Below are 24,610 nucleotides of genomic sequence, written 5' to 3' on the forward strand. Positions count from 1 at the left end.
ATCCGACCAGGAACCATGAGGTTGCAGGTTCTATCCCTGGCCTTGCTCAGTGGGTTAAGGATCCGGCATTGCCCTGAGCTGTGGTGTAGGTCGCAGATGCGGCTCGGATCCTGAGTTGCTCTGACTCTGGCGAAGGTCTTTGGCTACAGCTCCAATGAGACCCCTAGCCTGGGAACCTCCATATGCCACGGGGGCGGCCCCAGAAAAGACCAAAAAAATAAAAAATAAAAAAATAAAATGTGGGGTCAGCAGTTATCATTTATTCTGTAGGTGCTGTGCTTTCTTACACTAATTCTTACTCGTCATCATTCAAGTGGTGCTCTACAAAGCCCTTATCACCTTGGTAGCATATAGAATGCCTTTATCCTCACAAGAATGATTACATTGTTTTTTTTTTTAAAAGAAAAAAGCAGCAATAACTATTCAATACATTTGCTATTACTTAAAATATAGCAAATCAAGCAATATGTAAACAATATGCAAGGAAAACATTCTGATTTTGTTTTCAGGTCCATCTCTCCAACCCAGCAGAGTAAAAGGGGTATGAAGTAAAGTGAGCAAATCCACATGTCCAGTCCCTTGAACGTGCTCACTTCCAAGACAGACGACCTCGGTGTTCGGGGGATGCCCTGTCTGTCACTGTGGCCATGCAGCCCCTCTGCCACTGTCTTTTCCATTCCCCAGGGCTCAGGCTCCTGACCTCTCACACAGTCATCACTTCATCTGTGCTCCTGCCTCATGCAGATTAACTGCAGTTTAAAAACCACACCTTCCCCAACTGTGGCTACTCTCTGGATAGCCTTGATGTGTGCTATTGGTCCTCCTGACTTCTGAAGGTTTCCAGTGGGGGAGAAAGGGCCACCTCCCTCTCCACTCTGTCCTTCACAGTCCCCCACCCTCTCTCAGAGGGCATGGTATAATGTAAGGAATACTTAATGATACATTCTGCAGGACTTGCTTTTGAATAACTTCACCAAAATTCTCCAACACTAGTTAAGTGAATATTCTCTCCATAATCATATGACTGTGGGTGATTGGGCCCCTTCTAAAGAAGGAAGGCATGCTTCAAGATAACTTGCCATCTTGATTTGCAGCTAAGTTTTGCCATCAATTTTAATGCAAGTGTTTCAGAAAAGATGATAATTAGGCAGAGAGAATAGCTATAGACCTAGGTCTGTTAGCTGTACAGATGTGCATTGATCCTAAACATAGTTATGTCTAAGGAAAGAGTTCTAGATTACCTCTGGCCTCACCAGCAATGGGCTAAATCAAGGTGAAGAAGGCTTCTGTGCAGATCAAGAAAGGGCCAGAGGGGCCTCTTCAACATGGTGCTGGTATATTCATCTAAATGTAAGTATTGAAACTTAATTTCTGCAAGCCAAGTAGTTCTCTAGACTCCTAAGAAACTGTTTTTACTGCTCAGAATGTTAATATATTGCTTTAACTATAGATAAGCCTAGAGATGAGGATAAACTGGCCACTTGTAGAAGGCACATGAGTGAGCAAAGGTGCGTGGTGAGAAACCTACCAAAATAATATTTGCCGTAAAAATACTAGCATTAAGCCAATATAGCCTGGTAATTTATCTTTGTATTTTAAGTATATTTATATCTCAAGGATATTTCGGCCCAGTGTAGGGCAACTCTAATGGTCATTTCAGCTCCAGAACACCCTGTGTGATCAGAAAAGGCCATGACTGAAGCTACATCACAGCTCCACAATTTCCTCTCCTCCACCTGACGTTCACGTAAACTAGAGCTGGCCCCTATATATCCCATTTGTTTTTCATCTATACACATCTGTGATACTCTATTCAATACCTATCCCTTCGTCCCCTCTTTTCTCTGAAGTTTTGTTCACTCTGAAGACTATCTCTGTTAAAACAAGGAACATCTAAAGTCATCATCTTAAAAAGTGACACTTTCCATAGTTTTAACCATGGAGTTTTGGAATTAATGCAGACTGCATTAGCTATCATAATTAGTGGAACTGTTTTCATATTACAGACTTGGACTTAAAGCCTCTTGAACTTGGTATTGACATCAGAGCAAAAGCATTTGTGTACTTTTTATTTTCATTAGGAAATATGAGCACTTGAAGAAAGGCCCATGGCAATGATTTTCCATAACGAAAACAATCCAAATGACTATAAAACAGAAAGATTCTGAAAATAAAAGGAAGTTAAGATATTTACCCAAGGTCAGGAAGCACATTTGCTGTAGTGCTGAGACTAGAATGCCACCTAAGTCCTTATACAAGAGATCCCTCTGGCCAATATTTCTTATCTTGCCACAAAGGGCAGTAGACAAATCTCTTTAATATAACAAATGTGAGTACTGCTGCCTTGGCTGTTTATTTGCATTTACTTCTATCCTTAAAATCTCCTTTTCAATCCATTCTCTTGTCAACTGGAAAAAAAAATGCACAATGTGAGAGTTGTGAGTTAAGTTTTATTGAGGCAAAATGAGGACTATGGCCCAGGAAACAGCATCTCAGATGGCTCTGAAGTACCAGCTCCAAGAGATATGGGAAGAGGTAAGTATTACATATGATTTCAGTGAAGAGGGAGTATGTACAGTTAAGCACACATTTTGACAGAGGCTTGCTGCTAGTCATGAGGAGCAAATAAAACTGTTAATGATTTTAGTGCTTTTCTAGATATAAAGAGATATAAGAATTTGGGCTCATGAAATATTTTCCTGAAAATATTAAATTATGTGAAGACCTGTTCTGCCTATTTCCCTAGAGCATCAAGCCTCATTCCTGATCTCCACCCTGAACTCTTTTCAGAGTATGTTGAAGGTCAGAGGCTACAAGAGCTATTGACTTAATCCTTATAGAAGCAGATGGCAAACACCAAATTTTAGTTTGCGCTCAGGATTATTTCAGTCTTAGGTTTTTTGTTATTCTTTTAAAATTATATAAATGACAGGTAGCCCTCATTTTACAAATTAGTTTACATGTATGAAATTTCTTACAACTTCCATCATAACTCTAATACACAGTTCAAATACTGAAAAATTATTCTCTCTCCAAAACACCCACGTTTATTACTCTGCCCTCCATAATCCCATAATTCTTACCATATTTATTTTAATTATCTGTATATTTATCTGGTTTCTTAAATGGAGGTGATTTTCTTAATATTTGACCTCTAGTTTTTAGTAGTTTTCTGATATAATTATGCATTTAATAAATATTAAGAGAAAATGATTATTTAGTTTTTAATGATATTTTCACCCTACTTTCAATTATATTTCCAAAAAGTATCATAGCAGAAAAAAAAACAAAAAACAAAAACAGAGACCAGTGATGCAACCCATAGAGAATATCATACTTAGGGCTTTCCTGGTATTTACTTCATATGGCATTTTGCTCTTACAATTGTAAAACAGGGAAAGAAGAATACTCTGGCTCTGCCAGGTGTTAGGGGAAGGCAGTTGGGTAGAGGCAGAGTAGAGGAAGGAAGAAGCCTCTATGCCTTGACTATTTCTTTATAACACATGGGATAGAATCATTTATCCATTTGCTACCCAGTATTTCCCCTGGAAATGCAGAAAATATTACAGGGTTCCAAAGAAAGACGAAAATGGAGGGAGTGGGAAGGGCTTCAGGTGGTTACTAGAATTTCAGGATTGAGGCTCTACAATAGGGGCAGAATGTGTTTAACATTCTGAGACTTAAATTTCTGAAATTTGTAGGACAAATCCAGAGTCATTTGGACACCACTGGGTAGGTGGTCCTGGAACTTATGCAGATGGCAGAGGGCTCTTATATAGAGATAAATTACAAATCATGTCCAATGAGAGAGCCAAAATGGATGGTTATTATCCAGCATATGTGTGTGTGTGTGAGTGAGAGAGAGTATATGTGTATAATGAGTAGCTATGGTAGCTATGTTAGGACATGCCGAAAATGATTAAAGAAGAAAATTTAGGTGACAGAAATAAACAACACACAATAAAGTGAGCAGTCTTTTTTAATTTTTATTTCTTCCATTATACTTGACTTATAGAGTTCTATCAATTTCTATTGTACAGCAAAGAGACCCAGTCATACAAAGATATATATAGATAGATAGATATCTATATATATATTCTTTTTCACATATTATCCTCCATCATGTTCTATCACAAGTGACTAGATACAGTTCCCTGTGCTATACAGCAGGATCTCATTGCTTATTCACTCCAAATGCAATAGTCTGCATGTATTAACCCCAGACTCCCAGTCCATCCCACTCCCTCCCCCTTGGCAACCACAATCCTCTTCTCCAAGTCCATGAGTTTCTTTTCTGTGAAAAGCTTCATTTGTGCTATATATTAGATTCCAGATATAAGTATATGGTATTTGTCTTTCTCTTTCTGAATTACTTCACTCAGTATGAGAGTCTCTAGTTACATCTATGTTGCTGCAAATGGCATTATTGTGTTCTTTTGTATGGCTGAGTAGTATTCCATAGTGTACATGTACCATATCTTCTTAATTCATTCATCTGTCAATGGATATTTAGATTGTTTCCATGTCTTGGCTATTGTGAATAGTGCTACAATGAACATAGGGGTCCTTGTATCTTTTTCGATGAAGGTTTTGTCCAGATATATGCCCAAGAGTGGATCACTGGGTCATGTGGTAGTTTTACATTTTGTTTTCTGAGGTACCTCCATACTGTTTTCCTTAGTGGTTGCATTTACATTCCCACCAACAGTGCAGGCGGGTTCACTTGTCTCTACACCCTCTCCAGCATTTACTATTTGTTGAATTGTTAATAATGGCCATTCTGACAGGTGTGAGGTAGTACCTCATAGTAGCACTATGATTTGCATTTCTGTAATAATTAGTGATGTTGAGCATTTTTTCATGTGCTTGTTGGCCATCTGTATATCTTCTTTGCAGAAATGTCCATTCAGGTCTTTTGCCCATTTTTCCATTGGATTGTCGGCTTTTTTTGCTGTTGAGTTGTATAAGTTGTTTGTATGTTTTAGAGATCAAACCCTTCTCAGTTGCATAGTTTGAAACAATTTTCTCCAATTCTGTAAGTTGTCTTTTTGTTTTTGTTTTTTTTTCTTATGGTTACCATTGCTGTGCCAAATCTTGTCAGTTTGATTAGATCCCATTGGTTTATTTTTGCTTTTATTTCTGTTGCCTTGGGAGACTAACCTGAGAAAACATTTGTAAGGTTGATGTCAGAGAATGTTTTGCCTATGTTCTCTTCCAGGAGTTCGATGGTGTCTTATGTTTAAGCCTTTAAGCCTTTTTGAGTTTATTTTCATGCATGGTGTGAGGGTGTGTTCCAGTTTCATTGAATTACACGTGGCTGTCCAGTTTTCCCAGCATCACTTGCTGAAAAGACTGTCTTTTCCCCATTTTATATTCTTGCCTCCTTTGTCAAAGATTAATTGACCATAGGTGTCTGGGTTTATTTCTGGGTTCTCTATTCTGTTCCATTGGTCTGTCTGTCTGTTTTGGTACCGGTACCACACTGTCTTGATGACTGTGGCTTTGTAGTATTGCCTGGAGTCTGGGACAGTTATGCCTCCTGCTTGGTTGTTGTTCCTCAAGATTGCTTTGGCAATTCTGGGTCTTTTATGCTTCCATATAAAATTTTGGATTGTTGTTCTAGTTCTGTGAAAACTGCCATGGGTACTTTGATAGAGATTGCATTGAATCTGTAAATTGCTTTGGATAGTGTAGCCATTTTTACGATATTAATTCTTCCAATCCAGGAACATGGGATATCTTTCCATTTCTTTGAATCCTCCTTAATTTCCTTGATTAATGTTTTATAGTACTCAGCATATAAGTCTTTCACCACCTTGATCAGGTTTATTCCTAGATATTTAATTTTTGGTGGTGTGATTTTAAGAGGTATTGTATTTTTATACTCCTTTTAGACCATTTCATTGTTAGGTCTACTGAAATGCAATCGATTTCTGAATGCTAATCTTGTATCCTGATACTTTGCTGAATTCATTGATCAGTTTGAGTAGTTTCTGGGAGTCCTTAGGGTTTTCCACATATAGTATCATGTCATCTGCATACAGTGACAATTTTACCTCTTCTCTTCAAATCTGGATACTTTTATTTCTTTTGTCTGATTGCTGTAGCTAGGACTTTCAATACTATATTGAATAAAAGTGGTGAGAGTGGGCATCCTTGTCTTATTCCAGATTTTAGTGGGAAGGCTTTTAGCTTTTCTTCATTGGGTATTATATTTGCTGTGGGTTTATCTTAAATGGCTTTTATTATGTTATGTTCCCTCTATGACCACTTTAGTAAGAGTTATCATGAATGGATGCTGGACTTCATCAAATGTTTTTTCTGCATCTATTGAGATGATCATGTGATTTTTTACTTTTCTTTTGTTAATGTGGTGTATGAAATTGATTGATTTGCATATGTTGAACAATCCTTGTGAACCTTTGATGAATCCCACTTGGTCGTGGTCTATGATCTTTTTTTATATGTTGTTGGATTTGGTTGGCTAAAATTTTGTTGAGAATTTTTGCGTCTATATTCATCAAAGATATTGGCCTATAATTTTCTTTTTTGGTAGTACCTTTGTGTGGCTTTGGTATTAGGATGAGGGTGGTTTCATAGATTGCATTTGGAAATGTTCCTTCATCTTCAACCTTTTGGAAAAGTTTAAAAAGGATGGGATTTAAGTTCTTCTTTATATGTTTGGTAGAATTCACCTGTGAAACAATCTGGTTATGGACTTTTGTTTGTAGGGAGTTTTTTTATTACATATTCAATTTCATTTCTAGTGATCCATCTGTTCAACTGGTCTATTTCTTCTCAATTCAGTTTTGGTGGGCTCTAAGTATCGAGAAAGCGGTCCATTTCTTCCAGTTGTCAAATTTCTTAGCATTTAATTGTTCATAGTATTCTCTTATGGCTTTTTGTATTTCTGCAGTATCAGTTGAGATTTCTCCTTTTTCATTTCTTATTTTGAGTTCTTTCTTTCCTTGGTGAGTCTGGCCAGAGGTTTGTCAATTTTGTTTACCCTTTCAAAGAATCAGCTCTTGGCTTTATTGAATTTTTTTTTTTTTCCTATTGTGCTTTACATCTATATTTTATTGATTTCCTTTCTGATCTTTATATCTTCTTTCTTCTACTTACTTTAGATTTTTTTTGTTCTTCTTTTTCTAATTCATTTAGATGTTGGGTTAAGTTGTGGATTTGAGATTTTTCTTCTTTTTTGAGGAAGGCCTGCGTTGCTATGAACTTCCCTCTAAGCACTGCTTTTGCGGCATCCCGTAGGCTTTGAATGCTTGTGTCTTCATTATCATTTGTCTCAAGGTATTTTTTAATTTACTTTTTGATTTCCTCATTGACCCATTGGTTTTTTTAGTAGCTTGCTGTTTAGCCTCCATTTTTTTCCCATTTCTGTTCCTGTGGTTGATTTATAGTTTCATACAATTTGTGGTCAGAGAAGATACTTGAAATAATTTCTATACTCTTAAATTTGTTCAGGTTAGTTTGTGCCCCAGTATGTGGTCAATCCTTGAGAATGTTCCATGTGCGCTTGAATACAATGCATATTCTATTTTTTTTCTTGTTGTCATTGTAATATCCTGAAAATGTCAATTAAGGCTAACTTTTCTATTGTGTGATTTAGGATCTCTGTTGCCTTGTTGTTGTTCTGTCTAGAGTATCTGTCCATTTATGTGAGTGGGGTATTAAAGTCTCATACTATTATTGTATTCTCATCAATTTCTCCTTTTATGTCTGTTTGTATTTGTTGTGTGTATCTGGGTGCTCCTATATTAGGGGCATATATATTGACAATTATAATATCCTCATCTTGAATGGATCCTTGGATCCTTTTATCATTAAATAGTGTCCTTCTTTGTCTTTCTTTATGGCCTTCTTTTTAAAGTCTATTTTGTCTGATATGAGTATTGCAACTCCTACTTTCCTGTCTTGTACACTGGCATGAAATATGTTTTCCCATCCCCTCACTTTCAGTCTATATGTATCCTTTGCCCAATGTGATACTCTTGTACACAGTATATTAGAGGCTCTTGCTTTTTAATCCAATCTACCACTCTGTCTCTTGATTGGAGCATTCATACCATTGACATTTAAGGTACTTTTTGATAAATATGTATTTATTGTCATTTTAAAGCTTATTTTCCAGTTGATTCTTTGTTTCTCTTTTGTTCCTTTCTTTTTTGGTTGGATACCTTCCTTTTATTTTATGCTTGTGTCCTGGATACCTTCCTTTTATTTTATGCTTGTGTCCTTTTCTTTTTAGTTTTTGTGAATGTAATGTTTGGTTTTGATTTGTGGTTGCCTTTTTGTATGTCAACCCCTTCCTATATCTACTTGCTTTAGCCTGATAGTCATATAGGCTCAAACACATTCTAAAAAAAAAAAAAAAATTCTAGATTTTCTTACTTTCCTTCCCCACATTCTATGATTGTGAAGTCCTTTTTTAATATCTTCATGTTCGTACTTTTGCTGTTCCTTGTGTTTATCACCATGTTTACAATAGTGTTTTTTTTTTCCTTTTAGATCTGTATATTGGCTTATTTAAGTGATTGTTTTCCAATTGTGATCTCCTCCATCCTATTTATTCTTACTTCTTTCTCATTTAGAGAAGCCCTTTCAGTATTTCTCATAGAATGGATTTAGTATTGCTGTACTCTTTCAGTTTTTGTTTGTGGAGAAATTCCTTATTTTTCTTTTTATTTTAAATGATATTCTTGCTGGGTAGAGTATCCTAGCTGCAAATTTTTCCCTTTTAGAACGTTGAATATATCTTACACTCCTTCTGGTCTGTAGTGTTTCTGTAGAGAAATCAGCCGATAGCCCTATGGGGGTTCCCTTATAATTAATGCTTTGTTTTTCTTTTGCTGCCTTTAGAATCCTCTCTTTAACTTTTGCCATTTTTATTATAATATATCTTGGTGTGTGCCTGTTTGGGTTCAACTTTTTTGGGGCCCTCTGTGCTCCCTGTATATTGATATGTTTCCTTTAGATTTGAAAAGTTTTCAGACATAATTTCTTCTAATATATTTTCAATCCCCTTTTCTTTTTTTCTCCTTCTGGGATCCCTATTATGTATAGTTTGGCCTGCTTTATATTATCCCATAGATTTCTTATACTGCCTCTATGTTTTTTCATTTCACTTTCTATTTGATGTCCTGATTGGGTGATTTCCATTATTCTATCTTCCACTCACTAATTCATTCCTCTGCATTTTTCATTCTGCTCTTTTGTGCCTTTGACTCAGTTTGTGTCTCTGAAAATGAATTTTGTAATTTTTCTTGGCTCATCCTTATATTTTCTAGTTCCTTCCTAGAGTAATCTGCATTATTGTTTATATCCACTCTTAATTCCTTCATATTCACCAGTAATTCCTTGAGTATTTTCATTATGTCCCTTTTAAACTGAGTGTCTATTAGACTACAGAGGTCTGTTTCATTGTTTGCTGCTTTGGGTAATTTTTCCTGTTCTTTTAACTGGGAATGGTTCCTGAAGTTCTTCATTTTGCTTGTATTTTCCTTTTCCTGTGAGTTTAGGGAAACCAAGTACTTTAATGTTAGAGGGCTATTTCTATGCAAGAGCACCCCTTTGTATTTTGTGAGGGGGTATTATTTATTTTGGGCATGAAAGTTTGGATATTTGCTGTCTCTTTCTTCAGTGTGAGTTATATATCCCTTTGATAGGGTGCTGAGTGTGTTTCCAGGGAGAAGGAGGCAATGAGCAGAGCTAGCAGTCAGTGCCTGGTTGCTGGGCTCTTGACAGTAGCAAGGAACTGTAGGAAGTTGGTGCAGACTACTCCTTGTTGCAAGGCCCTGGGAAGTGGTAATGAGCCTCAGGCAGATTTAGGCAGTGCCAAGAACATTTTCCAGTGGCAGTGGCAGGGTGTGTGAGTTCCCAGGGGTGTGAGAGCAACAACAGATGGTGTTTGGTAACAGTGACCTCCTCTGTGGTGCCCTCTGAGATGATTTGGGCCACAAGTGGTTCCTGTTCACAGATCCCTAGTGGTGGCAGGCCAAGCCCACCGCTGGAGTCAGAGATAAATAACTGCAGTGCTTTGCCCCCACCACCTGTAGACCAGGCAAGAAGCACCCTGTCCCACTAGCCCATGCAGGAGGTGCTGCCTAGGCTGCTCCTAGTTGCAGAGTCCTGGGAAGTGATACTGTCAAGCATATATGCGTGCTACCTAGAGAGCATTTGGCACTGGCAGCAGCAGGGCAAGTGTGTTCCCAGGGGAGTGAGAGCATTAACAGGTGGTGCTCAGTTGCAGTGCCCTCTTTTTTTTTTTTTGCCAATCTCTGAGGTGACTGGGGCTACAGGTGGAGTCTGTTCACAGACCCCTCAATGGTGGCAGGCCAAGCACCCCTCTTGTTTCTAAGATGACTGCTGTGGTTTGTTCCCATTGCCTGTAGATCACAGAAGAGGTGCCATGTTGCGCTTAGCCCCCCCATCTTGAGCCAAGAAAGTTATTTCAACAGTCTTCAGTGAAGCCCTTCATGACTCCCCAGACCTTTCTGTGTTTCTTTGGCAGGCCTCCCATTGTACTTACCTATTCCCCATGAAAGTCTTAAAAGTAATTTCCTTATTGTTTGTCTCTTTCTTTCCCATACTTGACTGAGTTGCTTGAAGAAAAACCTGTGTTTTTCCACCCTCACATCATGTACCAAAATAAATTCAAAATGGCTCTAAGACTTAAACATAAGACCTGACACCATAAAACTCCCAGAAGAGAACATAGGCAAAAATGCTCTGACAAAAATCATACACATGTTTTCTTAGGTCAATGTCTCAAGGCAATAGAAAATAAAAACAAAAATAAATAAATGGAACCTAATCAAACTTACAAGCTTCTGCACAGCAAAGGAAACCATCCAAAAAAAAAAAAAAAAAAAAGAAAGGAAAGATAATCTGTGAAATGGGAGAAAAAGATTGCAAACAATGCAACCTACAAGGGCTTAATCTCCAAAATAGACAAACAACTCATACAATTCAACAAGAACAAAACAGTCAACCTAAACAAAAAATGGGCAGAAGATCTAAACAGACATTTCTCAAAAGACATTCAGATGGCCGACAAGCACATGAAAATATGCTCATCATCACTAATTATTAGAGAAATGCAAATCAAAACTGTAATGAGATACCACCTCACAACAATCAGACTGGTCATAATTAATAAGTCTACAAATAGCAAATGCTGGAGATGATGTGGAACAAAGGGAACTTTCCTTCATTGTTGGTGGGAATGCAAATTGGTAAAATTACTATGGAAAACAGTATGGCGGTTCCTCAGAAAACTAAATATAGGACGACCATATGATCCAGCAACACCACTCATAAGCATATATCTGGACACAACTGTAATTCAAAAAGATAAAAAAAAAAAAGAAATATGCACCCATATGTTCATAGCAACACTATTCACAATAGCCAAGACACAGAAACAACCTAAATATCCATCAACAGATGAATGGATTAGGAAGATGTGGGATATATGTACAATGGAATACTATTCAGCCATAAAAAGGGATGAGATAATACCATTTGCAGCAACATGGATGCAACTAGAGATTCTCATATTAAGTGAAGTAAGTCAGAAAGAGGATAAATACCCTGTGATATCACTTATAATGTGGAATCTAAAATATGGCACAAATGAATTTATCTATAAAAAAGAAACAGACTTATAGACACAGAGAATAGACTTGTGTTTACCAAGGGGGACGGGAGGGAGAGGGACTGACTGGGAGTTTGAGGTTAATAGATGCAAACTATTACATTCAGAATGGAGAGACAACAAGGTCTATTGTATAGCACAGGGAACTAACTATCCAGTCTCCTGGGATAGATCATGATGTCTATATTATAAAATTGGAATTTTGACTTCCACTTCATATCACACAAAAATGTCATTTCCAAGTGGCTTGAAGAATGAAATGTGAAAGGTAAAGCAATAAAATTTCTAGTAAATAGACATAGAATAGTATCTTCTTTATTTTGAGATTAGCAAAGTTTTCTTAAACAGAACACAAAAAGCACTAACTAAAAAGTAAGACATTGAAAAATTAAATGTATTGAAATCAAGGTCTTCTGTTCATCAAAAGATATAATTAAGAGGGTGAAATGGCAAGTCATTGAATGGGAGAAGGCATTTACAATATGTGCACCCTAAAAAGGCTCTGTGTCTAAAAATATATAAATACTCCTACCTGTCAATAAGAAAAAACAAACAACTTAATTTCCAAAGGGCTACTGGAACTCTCATACAGTTAGTGGGAGTATAAATTAGTGTAATTACTTTGGAAAACTGGAGGGATCTATTAAAGCTGGATAAATAAATATATAAATTCTGAGACTTGGCAGTCAACGTTCTTATACCTTGTGCTCCAGAAGACCAAAGAGACAAGAATGAGCAGATTCATAGCAGCATTAGTTGTATCAGGAACATCTAGAAACCACTCCATCTCCATCAACAACAGAATAAATAAAATGTGAAATATTCATATAATATTCTATGGCAATGATAATGAATAAATTGCTGCCATTCAAACAATATTTGAATCTCGCCAACATAACATCAAGTAAAAAAAGTCAGACACCAAAAAGTACATACTACATACAACCAATTATATAACATTCAAAACTAGGCAAAACTAATCTATGGAATGAAAGTCAGAGGTGTGGTTTCCTTGGTGGGAAGGGGATTACTGGGGACCCAGGGATGATGAGGGAGGCTTCTGGGTGTCTATGATGCTTTATTTATTGACCTTAGTAGTGGTTACACGGGTATATTTACTTAATAAAAATTCACTGAAATAATAAACTTCTAATTTGTGCATTTTTATATAAATGCTAAATTTTAATTAAAAATTACATTTCATACTCTTTTTTCTATTTAGTGGTACACACAACCAAACTCAGAAGTTCAGGACAGAAGGACAAGGGAGGCAAATTGGCATTCAGCTTCTGAAAGCAGCTAAAGGCTCTGGGCCTGATTACTTGGCAGTCCACCCCTTGCACAGTTTATGCCAATACATATTTGAGCAAGTGGAGACAGAGTAGCCCAGCAGGCCAGCCAGATCAGTCTCCAGTATAGACAGAGTATGAGGCCATATTTGAGGTTATTAGTTTCACTAACCCTCAACTTCTACCCTTGGGAAACTTACTTCCCCAATAAGCAGCTGCAGTCCCTAAAGTTCACACCAGCAGTTCACAACAGCAGTTATGAAAGGTGGGTCTGAGGTTTCCAACAGAATGTTCTAATTTTGTTTGTTCTTTCATTTACATGAAAATCTTTTAAAGGTTCAGTCATTATAGACTAAATTTATTTTTTGCAGTGATAATCCACAATTGAAAAATATTTTCAGAGGCTAAGGCTTAATAATTTCTTAGTTGGTATTTGTAGATCTCTTGAAGTCAGGCTACTTAACTCTCCAAGATCCAGAAGAAATTTTTTTACCCATGAAAGGACCACTTCCAGAATGCTGCACCTAATGTAAAATTAAGCTACACAAGAAGGCTAATATCTTAAAGTATTATTACCTGTTTATCATGTTAGCCTAGATGAAGGGTCAGCAAACTATTGTTAAAATATCAAATCCTAGACAATACCTGTTGTGGCAAATAGTTTTATTGGAAAACAACCATGGCCATTCATTTACATATCATCTGTGGCTACTCTCAAGCCACAGTGACAGAGCTGAGTAGTTGCAACAGAGACCACTTTAGCCCACAAAGCCTAAAATACCTGCCATCTGGTCCGATGAAGATCAGATTAGCCAGCCAATGGCCAAGATTTTTTTATTATTATTACTTTCCTTATCTCAGGATAAAGCATAGTCCTATAAGAAAAAAACTCAAAAGATGTTACTTTTTAAAATGCCAGAATCAATTAAATTGAGATGGAAAGCTATGAGAAAGATCTAGACAGAGTAAACAGCACAGGAAGGGGCACTGCTCATGTGGAGAGCAAGCAAACCCAGCAGTCATTCTTGATTTGGAAGGATGCCGATTCCTTTGAAGATTAAAAGAAAAATACTATTAGATTAGAAGTATTTCCAAAGGGTATGGTTTTCCTCTAATGTCTTAAATGACAGAGTGAATATGACAAGTTCAAAGTATGAGCCTCAACTGGACCTTGGATTAAAAATAAAACATAAAAGATGTTATTGTGATTAATGTGGAAATGTTACATGTGCTACAAATTCAGTAATAATATAAAATCAATGTTAAATTTACCAAGTTGATAATTGCACTATAGTTTTACAGGAGAAATTCCTCTTAGCAGACTGAAGGTTCATGATTACCTGCAACTGACATTAAAATGGAACATCAAATAATCAGAGAGAGATTAAAAGGGAAAAAGCAAATGTGGTGAAATGTTAACAATTAGAGAATCTGATTAAATGACATATGGGTGTTGATTGTACTATTCTTGCAAATTTTCTGTAGGTTTGATGGTTTTCAAAATAGGCTGTCAGAGGAAAATCTTTCAAAAATAGATACTGAAAGATTTTTTTCCTCCAATACTTGGGAAAAGAACAGAAGAAAAAAGATAAAGAAAATGCTTTTTTTTTTTTCTTTTTTTTTACTGAGTAGCTACATCTGTCATTAGCAAATGTATTTAGATATTTACCCAAGATTCTATTTCCTTTTCTTTTTACCAAGTTTTATCTCAGGCCTCACTGCATCCCTAAACTTGTCATTCGATTTCCTACACATGAGAAAAAAATTGTGTTAAATATTTTCTCCAGGACAACAGCTTACGTATTACACATGAGTATACCTAAAGCACACATTATAACCATATCCCTCAAATAAACATTTCCTCTAGTTAAACAAATGTCTGCTTTAAAATCTTTTGAGGAATCTATCACGTTATGATACAAATAGAAGGTAAACAAACCAGATCCAAAGGGATCTCCAACACATGTCCCTCTTCGCTTCTCAGAAATACAGGAGCATATAACCTTGCAAGATTGACACATTCACAGATGACAGCAGAGAACTACCAAGGGGAACACAAGTACACCTGGAATCATAATTTATGTTGTTGCCAACTGCAGACAGATATTCCATTGTGGCTTCAGTATGAATTTTGAATTGTATTTGAGAGTCCACAGCTCTGAGATACAGGGGAGTAGTTTTCCTAGTGTCCTTCATAGAAATCTCTACGTGTTTGTGTGTCCACCTGCAAAGAGAAATAAGATCAGCACCCTCCTGGATGCCAATCAACTTGTTAAAGAAGCAGGCCACTCGCCAGGTAGCCCAGACCTCACCCGAGTCATTCAAGATAAGGCAATATGGGTCTCCGGATCCCAAACCTACATCTCAAGTAAAAAACTAGGTGTCTCTGTGTAGGTTCTTTTTTTTCTTTTTCTTTTTATGGCTGCATCTGCGGCTCATGGAAGTTCCTGGGCCAGGAGTTGAATCGGAGCTGTAGCTGTGGTCTATGCTGCAGCCACAGAAACACAAGATCCTTAACCCGCTAGGGATTGGACCCACTTCCTCACAGGGACAACATTGGATCCTTAACCTGCTGAGCCACAATGTCAACTCCATCACTGTCTAGGTTCTTAATCTGAATTCAGTTCTTCAGTGCAGAATACATTTATGTAACTGATTTAGAGAATGGATCTTCCTACTCTAGCTCTAATTTTCACTTTAAAAATAAATTTCAGGGCCTTTAAGTAGACATCGCTTTTCCTGAGTTAACAGAGGAACAGAACAGCATTATACAAGTGGTCAAGATAAGTCCTTGGTGGGAGAAGGAGAGGAATGAGGGCAGAAGTTTTCAGTGGAACTGAGTAACAGTTAAAGCTCTGTATGTACCTAATGAGGCTAAAATTGATAGGCTGCTTAAATACACCAAGTGAGCCAATATATCAGAATGACAAATTCTGCCCTGTCCATGGCGTGACTGCGACATGGGCCAACATTAAACTATCCCGATGATATGCAACATCAAGGATGCTGTGTTAGTTCACAGTTCTTATTCATGTTCCAAATGTGAAATGAGCAATAATTAATCCTAATGATAAACACCATTTTGGTGAGATGGTCAGCAAAGTGTCTCCTTTCTGGGTTAAAATATTGAGAGCATTTCAAGGCAATTTATCTCTTTTTTAAGACAAAGGAAACAATTCTTTATCTTAAATATGAACTTTCTGACTTTTTTTTTTAACCTCCCCAAATTATCTAGGTAAGATCTAAGTGCTTGTTGAACTGATGTAGGTACAATAGGACAATGTCAGCATAATGCTAAAAGATGCCACCTAAAGTCCTACTTATTTGCCTGTTACACTGTGGGAAGAATAACGTTTGGGGGGGGGGGGGCAGGAGAGGGAGTTCAGAGCTAATTCAGGTAAGTCAAAAAATTATTTGGGAGTTCCCGTCGTGGCGCAGTTGTTAACGAATCCGACTAGGAACCATGAGGTTGCGGGTTCGGTCCCTGCCCTTGCTCAGTGGGTTAACGGTCCGGCGTTGCCGTGAGCTGTGGTGTAGGTTGCAGACGCGGCTCGGATCCTGCGTTGCTGTGGCTCTGGCGTAGGCCGGTGGCTACAGCTCCGATTCAACCCCTAGCCTGGGAACCTCCATATGCCGCGGGAGCGGCCCAAGAAATAACAACAACAAAAAGACAAAAGACCAAAAAAAAAAAAAAAAAATTATTTGGCTTCTTCAAAGTTAACATTTATGTCAGAATAGTAGAATATTGTTCTTTTAAAATAAGGGAGAAGGGAGTTCCCTTCGTGGCTCAGTGGTTAATGAAGCCGACTAGGATCCATGAGGATTGGATTCGATCCCTGGCCTTGCTCAGTGGGTTAAGGGTCTGGAGTTGCTGTGAGCTGTGGTATAGGTCACAGATGTGGCTCGGATCTGGCATTGCTGTGGCTGTGGCATAGGCCAGCGGCTGTAGCTCCAATTCAACCCCTAGCCTGGGAACCTCCATATGCCATGGGTGCAGCCCTAAAAAGCAAAAAATAATAGTAACAAAATAAAATAAATAAAAATAAAATAAAACAGAAGAAGACTCAGTAAGGCAGGTCGCAGGCATTAATTAGGAGAGAACCACAGAATATCTTCAGTTATATTTTCTTCCCTACTTCTTTAGCCAAAATGTCTAAGATCAAAACAATCCCTACCTTCTCCCCATACTCTCCCCCCCTTGTTTTAAGAGCTTCCAAACAGTAGATAATATTTATGACTTATAAGGACAAAACATGAGATTAAGAAATGAGTCTGAAAGCCTTGGGAAAATAAAAGAGGCAAAATATAAGTGAAATCATTATTTGTTCTTCTAAAATGAGTCCTTGGGAACAGTTATCACCTCTTTCAAGGAAATAAATATGAGACTGTAACACCTGCATCAGAAGCCATCTTCACCTGATGGCAGACTTGGTCGGCAGCCAATGAAACAATAAACAGACCAAAGTCTCTTTAGAATTGCTTGCAGTGGATAAATCTCTACTCCAACCTTGTTCTCATAATTGGAGAGGAAATGAGAACTACTTTACAAAAAAGTCAAGACTCAAGAGTTGGGCTGACTGGCTGTCTTTCTTAACACAACAGTGTGTATTGTGTTTAAAACTGGAGCTCATGACAAAGGTTCGATTTTGATTTACCCCATCAATGGCACTGACCACCGAGCTCACTCCATCCACAATATTCACACCCCATCCACAGACCCTGTCCCACCTGGCCTGGCGCCTGGGACAGAGTAGATATTCATGAAATGTTTAGTGAAACTAAGGAAAGTGAGAGGCAGGGAGTGAAAATGTGAGTGAGTGAGTGAATAAAAAATGCTAAACTGATATGAAATACAACTTAAGAAAAATCATTCACATTAATATCAGAGCATCTTTATAAGAAGCTGTGGACTGTATAGCCATTTGTAACATGGAGATTAATTGCTCATGGTTTATAAAAAAATACATATATTGTGTCTAGACTTTAGAAAAACAAAGCTTAGAAAGCTGTGTCTATCATTGCTGTCAGTTCAGAAAGTGCCACAGGCAAAACTGAATGAGACTTTTCACAGACTCTCATCATGAAAGATTTGGTTTGCATGACTGACTTGTCTCACCATGTAGGATCACTGCCCTTGACTTCTGATGGAGATGCCATGGGTACCAGACTCTGCATAGGGCAGGGGGTGGGAGGATGCTACCCAGATCAGAGAATAACCAGCCACCCTTCCCAGACATTCTTGTTCATTTTGGTTTCTGTTTGGGGTGATTGTTTTATTTGTTTTGCGGAGCCTTTTGCCATCTGGGTAACCTGCCTTCACATCATATGTGACGGATGTGTGATGTGCCTTCACATCAAATGTTTTTGTCCAAAATATTTTATAATATTTTCTTATGATACTTTTGTGTAGTGATTTGAATTTCTTAGACTGAGAGTTGTCTGATTTCTTTTTCTAGGTTTCTTTTGTTTTACTGTCAAAGAAAGAAACTACACAATCTGGTAAGCCTCTTAAGAAAAGGCACAGAGGCATCAGCAATCTACTCCAGAGAACATATGGGTGATTGAATGTGGTTTTCTAAACAATTAGGAGTAGCACTGAGAAGACTGAGCAATCCATACCTGACGCTGCCACCTAATAGATTTTCAGCCTTGAGTGATGACTCAGCCATTCCGAATCTCCTTTTCTTCACTCTAAATGGTTGGGGGAGGGAAGGGAAAAGGGGAAGGCTGAAGAACAGGTGGCAGCTAGTTTTCTATCTTACTCAATTTCAGAGACTACTTTGAAGATCAGAAAAATTATGAGAGGATTTTGAAACAAGACAGGGACTTACCAGCTCACTGGGGTTGCTTTAAGTTGTCAGGCCTTACTTGGTACCCGCCATATTCTCCCTAATGCTGACTCCTAATGCTGCTCATCTCTTTGATTCTTACACTATATCAAAAGCTGAAACTCCCCCCAAACTTGCCAGTGTCAGGTAGAAGGTCTGTAACTTCTGAACTGATTTATGTTCTTATTTGGGAGGATGAACAGGATTAGGGAGAGAGGTGACTACATTGGGACACTTGATTGAAGGTGCTGAGCAGAAATTGGCCTGGATGTTTAGGTGACACTTTGTGGTAGCAGGACTTTTCTTCAAGGATGTTCTTGAGCTAGGCAGGGCCAACCAATTTTTTCCTCTCCAGGTATAGCTTAAGTCATAAATGCCCACGGCTATGTTCCCACTGCATGGAAAAAAATTATTCTGAGAGAAAGATGATGACCACAGAGAGAAACGAAAGGAAGAGATGGAGAAAAAGAGTGTCCTGAGAACAGCACTGCCCCTGCCCTTTTCAGTTTGGTTTCATGATTATTTTTTGTGGCTGCTCCTATGACATACAGACATTCCCAGGCCAGGGGTTGAACCTGTGCCGTAGCAGTCACCCAAGCCACAGTAGTCACTGGATACTTAAGGCCACCAGGGATCTCCCTGGTTTTCCGATGACTTTTTTTTTTTTTTTTTAACTTACTAGTTTGAATTGGGTTTCTCTCACTTGCAACCAAGGCTGGCTGATGGAAGAGCATTCAAGTTTGCAACACTTCAGAATGAGAGCGTTTGCGGAGCCCTCCCCTCTCACACCTCCAGATGCAATCCATCAGCGAACTCCACTGGCTTTTCTTCTGCAGCTCTCCAGCATCCTATTTCTCACTTCTTCAAGAACTACCATATTTCTGGTCACCTTCACCTTTCCACTGGGTTTTTGCCTCCTATCAGGTCTCCTGTTTCCACCCAATCCCTGCTATACACTTCTCACAAGGGCCAGAGTGATCCTTTGGAAATAACCACTTCTTCAATCAAAATACTTCAATGGTTTTTCATCTCACCCAGAATCTAATCCAAAATCCTTACCATGGCCTCAAGACCCTCCATGATGAGGCCCTGTCTGATCTCTCTGACCCCATCTCTATTACTCCATCCCGTGCCCACTGCACTATATCTGTTCTGGCTTCTTTGATGCTCCTAGAACACACCAAACACACTCCCACCTAAGAGCCTGAGCTGCCTCTGCCTGGAAAACTCCCCTCCCAGACAGCTGCATGCCTCTCCCCACTTTACACTCGGGTTTCTGCTCAAGTGTCAGCAGAGACATTAACTCTCCACCTCAACTAAAATAGCGTCATTCCAACATTTCCTGCCCCATTTCAATCCTTACCCTCCTCATTTTGTATAACACTTAGCACTATCTATTATATTAAACATACACTTATTTATTTTCGTTCTCCTACTGAAAAATTCCCGAGGACTAGCCTTTTTGCTCACTGCCACATCAGCAGCACCTAGAACAGCTCCCAGCATCCAGGAGGACTCTGAGAATAAGAGTTACAAATTGCATGCACGCAGGGCTGGGCAAATCCCTGTCCTCACTCTGGACAGAAATCAAACTATAGGTAACTGGCCTATGAAAGCAAGCAGGTGCAATCAGACCTTCACCAGTTACTGCCATCCATCCCTCAGAGAAGCCTGGGGAAACACACCACTCTGTGGACAGCATGAGTGATGCTGGCCCGAGGACACTCTCCTCAGTCTTTCCCAGGAGGACAGTGGGCAGTGAGTCATCCAGCCTACCCCTGATGGTAACACAACAATCATAATCCAAGATCACTGACTGAGCACTTACTTTATGCTAAGCACTTTTAAGTGCTTGGTTTTTTTTTGTTTGTTTTTTTTTTTGTTTTTGGTTTTTTTTTTTTTTTTTTTTGTCTTTTTGCCTTTTCTAGGGCCGCTCCCACAGCATATGGAGGTTCCCAGGCTAGGGGTCTAATCGGAGCTGTAGCTGCTGGCCTACGCCAGAGCCACAGCAACACGGGATCTGAGCTGCGTCTGCGACCTACACCACAGCTCACGGCAACGCCGGATCGTTAACCCACTGAGCAAGGGCAGGGACCGAACCCACAACCTCATGGTTCCTAGTCAAATTTGTTCCAGAGAGGTTCCCATTGTGGCTCAGCAGGTTATGAACGCACAAAGTATCCATGAGGACAAAGGTTTGATCCCTGGCCTACTCAGTGGATTAAGGAGCTGGCATTGCCACAAGCTATAGTGTAGGTCACGGATGCAGCTCAGATCTGATGTTGCTGAGGCTGTGGTGTAGGCCAGCAGCTGCAGCTCCAATTGGACTCCTAGCCTGGGAACTTGCATATGCTGCAGGTGCAGCCCTAAAAAAAAAAGAAAAAGAAAAGAAAAAGGAAAATAAATAAACAGGTTCGAGGGGTGTTTTATACTTAAATTAAATTAAATTATACTTAAATCCCCATTGGCTCAGTGAAGGATATTATTAGACAGCTCACTCTATAAGGAAAAGGACACACTGAGGAGGCCACACCTAAAGAGAGGAGGAAATGTGACAAAAAGAGCCAGGAGGAGATATTAATTTCTCTTGCTATGCAATTTTGCCTCAGGCCAGCCTCACAGTGCCATTGGATACTTTCTGCCATTCCAAAGAGAGGTGAACCACTGTTGTGTAAACAGAAAACCAGCCTCAATTGAGGCTCATTAACATTCCTCCAGGTCTGATCCAACCCAGCTCCCTTTCTGCCTTTCAGAGAGCAGTGCCATTATCCACCGGAGACACCCTGCTGGGAGAGGACAGGACAGTCAGCTATTTTTTTCAACTTCAGTTATCTAATTAAGGTTTTATCCTGCTGTTCTTAGCATTACTACTAGATCTTTTGAATATTTAATTAATTCCCTTCTTTTCTTTCATATTTGTGCCTTAAAACAGTTTACTGATAAACACATTTTTTCTTTCATTTTTTTTTTTTTGCTTTTTAGGGCCGTACCCGCAGCATATGCAAGTTCCCAGGCTAGGGGCTGAATCAGAGTTGTAGCTGCCCGCCTATGCCACAGCCACAGCAACACCAAATCCGAGCCATGTCTGTGACCTACACCACAGCTCACAACAATGCCAGATCCTTAACCCACTGAGCGGGGCCAAAGATCAAACCCACACCCTCATGGACGCATTGGGTTTGTTACCACTGAGCCACAACGGGAACTCAAACTGATGAACACTTTTTTAATCATTAAGTAAATGATGAACCTCTGAATAACTGTCAGCTTTTATAAAACAACCAATGGTTTTCACTTGTACAGTCACTGTATTCTCCAAGGTAGTTTTAAAGTTATTTTCTAGATGTTCTAGAACACACAAGATACTTTATTTGAATGGCAGCTGTTAATGAATATACTGGGAAACATTGGGAGGCTTTAGAACACACCATCCTGAAGCTTTATCCAAAAAAATCAAACATGGATGAATCTACTTGGAAAAATTTTATCTAGTTGTATTTATGGCTTGTTGCATTCATGGCTTTTGACCCATTTTTAGCTGATTTCCTAAAAATGGCATAGGGTCTCCAAAGACCCCAGTTCTGGATTCTAGATACTATACAGAAGTGTCTTTGGTGTTGCTTCTCTCTCTCTTTTTTTTTTTCTTCTAATATTTTACCACCTACTTTTAAATGCCCAGGAACTCCTCTTAGAAAATCAGCTCAGGCTGCCCCCCAACTCACAGCCTGCCTCGGAGTTAACATTCCCAGTTACACACACTCTGAGAACCTAATCCTAAATTTAATTTGTAATTTCCTCTGAAATATGTAAAGTCCCTTAGAAAGATTTTTGGTTTTTTTTTTGTTTTTTGTTTTTTGGAAGCTCTAGAATTAGCTCTGAAATTATTCCTTCTTCAAAAATAGATCTTTAAGTGCACAGTGAAGGCTTTAACCATCTTAGTGGCACTGGAGTAAGTAAATGGGTGTGGTCTGGGAAAGAATAAAACACAGAAGGTCAGAGTTCACATGCCCCGTCTACTGTTCACCAGCCAGGTGAGCTCTGGGCCAGTTCTTTGGTCTTGGTGGGACTCTCGTTTCTTATCTAGGAAATGGAAGGTATTAATACCTCCTTCACCACTGTGGCAGGTATCAGCAATGTCACAGGTATGGCACCAGGCACATGTGCTCAATTAGATCACAGGGCTCAAGGCAGCCTGGTGCTCAAAGAACAGGCTCTACAGCAAGTCCAACTGTGAACACCCCCTCTACTACTTAACGGCGGTGGAGCCTTGAAAAAGTTATTTAACTGCTCTGTGCCTCCATTTCTTCATCCATAAAGTGAAGATGATAACAATAAAAGCATGTAGATCACATGAGGGTTAAAAATATTTTTAAACTTTTCAAACAAATTGTCACAGAGTAAACAAAAAAATATTAGCTTTTAGATCTTAGTAATTAATAATACAGTGTGCTCCAGAGGTAACTTGGGGAGCTTGAATATTTTCTTCAAAATATAGAAACTGTATTTCTTTTTCTCCCCAAATAGGTATTAAAAAGAGAAACACTGAAGGAAATTTTTCTCTGCAGCTCACTTATGTGTTTGTTTCTTGAACATAAGGCCATTAAAATCATTTACGTTTATAGAACGTTAAAACATATATTAGACCAAGGGAAATGGTAATGGTGAAAACATTTGCTTCCATTATGTTCCTGGTTAAATAAAAGAAGCATTTCATTCGGCCAGTGAAATACTGCTTCCTCAGAGAACGCAGGGAAGATTAATTACCCAAATGCCCCGAAAGTTGCCTCTGCATAAATCCAATCTATCCTAGGGGCACAAGTGAAAAAAATGTTTTTAGCAAAACCTGAGCTTAATGTGTACTCTACCTGGTGATGGATAATTTAGCTAGTCTCCCAATTTTCGAGAATCATGAGAGGAAATGTTTTATTGTACATATGACAAGGTGTAGTTAAGCATGAGTGAAAACCAAGAATATTTTCCCCTTTTGGCAATAATGGAAACGTCCTAGGTTAACTGACTTAGGACACCTAGGGGAAGGTTGTCAGAACTGTACTAGTTCAGCTTTGCTTCCATCATCCAAGTACACATTCAGGACTTAACAAAAAATATTGCCTACTGTTTTTGAGTTGCAGTAAATATTAGAAGGATCAAGTCAAGCTAAGAAGAGAAACTAATCTCATTAAAAGCTGAGAAGAAAAACTAATCTCATTAAAAGTGTAATTTAAACAATTATCTTACAGTGTTTTCAAATTACATGCTTAATGCTACCAGAACCTTATGACCATAATCTGAAAATGACTAGGGGCAGTATTGCAGGCTAATGTTTCACCTTTGTGTGGATGTGACATTGAATTTGCTTGGGTCCTATCTGGAGCCTGTGGAATAAACTATATGATTTTAGAAGGTCCCCAGTTGGCCTAAGCAGCTATGGCTCTTTCCGTAATGAAAGGGTAGAAGCTGAGAGGGATCTCCACATGGATGGTGGTCCCTGGACTATGGACTCCCGCATGTGTCCTAAGCTCCATCTTTTACGTCCTCATTTCCCACTGCTGCCCCCACACTGAGCTCAGCTAACCCTGCACTCCTTCAAATAAGCAGCCAAAGCACAGCTCCAGACCTGACCTTGTGCATCCAATGGTATAGATGATGCAAGGCTGAAACATTTGGCTAACTAAGATTTTCTCAAACTCTTAGCCTTATTAAAAGAAAAAAATACATTCCTAAAGTAACATGACTGCAGATATTTCTACTCAGCAGACATCACTTGTTTTCTGGGGCTCACAGTATCTAACTCATCCTCTTTTGGGGTCCATCTCCCCACAGTG

General features: G+C 38.8%; 1 long non-coding RNA gene across 8 annotated transcripts in view; it reads right to left on the reverse strand.

Moving 5' to 3' along the window:
• LOC146405959 (uncharacterized) overlaps window positions 1-24,610 on the reverse strand; it is a 595,742-nt gene that overhangs the window by 381,539 nt on the left and 189,593 nt on the right. The window contains exons 5-6 of one of the 8 annotated variants that reach the window (XR_014845159.1): window positions 18,577-18,648; window positions 13,606-15,181 (exon numbers count right to left, since the gene is read on the reverse strand). The exons of the other annotated variants lie outside the window; for them this stretch is intronic. This is a non-coding gene — a long non-coding RNA (uncharacterized LOC146405959). Of the gene's footprint in view, window positions 1-13,605; window positions 15,182-18,576; window positions 18,649-24,610 lie in introns of those variants that run through there. 8 annotated transcript variants of the gene reach the window in all.

The sequence above is a fragment of the Sus scrofa genome, chromosome 1 (assembly GCF_054392235.1).
Source record: "Sus scrofa isolate SSC_HxYL_T2T_F1_AM1 chromosome 1, Sscrofa_HxYL_maternal_Yorkshire_Landrace_v2.0, whole genome shotgun sequence".
Lineage (NCBI taxonomy): Eukaryota > Metazoa > Chordata > Mammalia > Artiodactyla > Suidae > Sus > Sus scrofa.